We start from the raw sequence: 1,993 nt of genomic DNA, 5'->3' as shown, positions 1-1,993 counted from the left end.
GTTTTATTTATTTTATACCTTGCATAATTATAATTTGTATTATTACTTTGTCTAAAATATTTAATTATTAAAGAATATAAATTGTTTACATTTATATAAATATGAAAAATAAATATAAAAACTCATAAAACTATATTTTTTTTCTTTCGAGTTATTCGCAATTGAAATAATGTTTCAATTTGTTGCCATACATTCTTGACACTTTTTGCTGCATTATGTTAAACACATAATGTTGCAAATAAAATGAAATTACGCAACAAACCAGTAAATTAATTTCTGCACAATAAAAAAGCTGCAGATGTTTTAATTATATATAATATTATGAGACCAGAGCTATTATGCATATCTGAATTGATCCGCACTTTAAGAGTCGTTTATGCCATTGATTTGTGCAAAGCATAAAAAAAAGAAGGAGAGAAAAAAAAACAAGTACATTTCTTTTACAAGTGCAACATTTTTGTATAGTTAATTAACTGTCTAATTATTGTGATGCCTTTTTGTTGTGCAACAACCGCAAAGCTAAAGAGAGTAAAAAACCCTAATGGCGAACAATGTTAAATGAAAGGGTATAAAATGGGTTGGATTAGTTAAGGTAAAGGAAATAAATAAAGTAATTAAGTAACAATAAAACCATATTCTGGAAAATATATCAAATTCATATGCCACAAAAATACTAAAACATACCAAAGCCTATATTGGTATATTGATATAGTACTACATTGAGGATACACCATATAAAATATACTTGATTGCCAGCCAAAGCAACCATAAAAGTATTTTTTAAAGAACTTCTAAAATTTATATCTGATCGCAACCAAATTTTCAGGAAACATCAAAAGTGGGCGAAATAATAATTTCAAACAGTATAAAAAAAGAAAACTAAATTTAAAAAATGTTTCAATTTCCATACATACATAAATATCTACATTAATTGGATAGAGTTGAGTTGCGTTACTCTTTGCAGGGTATTTAGTAGTCTACTTTGCTGTGTCGCAGACAATTCATACTTGTTTGGCTTGTTGTTGTGGTTGCTGGAAAAAGACATTAAGTAGATTATAGTCTGATTGCATATTTGCGGATATGCGCGCCATAAACACGTACGGACGTGCAGCAACCGCAACAAGCGAACGAACCAACGGACAAATGAACGAGAGAGCGAACGAAACACGGCACAGTACAAAAAATGAGCGCGAAAATCGCGCAAAAATAAAATACGAAAAAAATTCACACACACATACACTGTGTGTGTGTGTGTTTGTAGGTGGTGTAGCTGCATACTTATGAAAGGAAAACCTGTAAAACGTACGTGCATCTAACCGCAGACTAAATGACGCCGCCAACGCGCCCTCTCTCCCTTCCATTTCATCTCTTCCCCTCTCCTCTACCACATCTTCATTACTCTGCCAGCTGCCACTTCACCTTCAGCATTGGCTTTGGCTTTGGCTTTGCCTTCGCCTTTGGTTTTAACAGCAGCTTCTGCTTTGACTTCCCAAAAAGCTGTTTGCCACACTTCCGGCTTTTGTGCTGCAGCTGCATTTGCTGCTTCAAGTTCCAAGTTCTCAAGTTCCCAAGTTCATTTGCTGCTCATCGAAAGCAACTAAATCACAAGCATTTTATATTTATTCAATTACCTAAATCTTTTCCACAACTTGTTGCTAATTTCCAGCTTTTTTATTGTCTTCTACAAAACATCATCGATTTGCACATTAAACTCAAGTTTCAGTTTTGTTATCGTTGATATTAATGGCATAACTTCTGCTTTAACAGCTTTATAACTTTATCTGAACTGCACTTAAATTTGCTACAGCATAATCTGCACTTTTATTTTTGTTTTAATGAAGAAATATGCTCAATGTTGTCTAAAAATTTTATACAAAAATATATATATAAATGAGTCAATTTCTTTATCAATATTATTTTTATATAGGCAAACAGGTTTTTATTTTTATTAAAATGAGCGTAAAGTTTAGTTATAAGATCAATCAATAAATGA

The sequence above is a fragment of the Drosophila sulfurigaster genome, chromosome 3 (genome assembly GCF_023558435.1).
Source record: "Drosophila sulfurigaster albostrigata strain 15112-1811.04 chromosome 3, ASM2355843v2, whole genome shotgun sequence".
NCBI lineage: Eukaryota > Metazoa > Arthropoda > Insecta > Diptera > Drosophilidae > Drosophila > Drosophila sulfurigaster.
The sequence above is the reverse complement of the archived record's forward strand: the minus strand, read 5'-3'. Positions refer to the sequence as shown.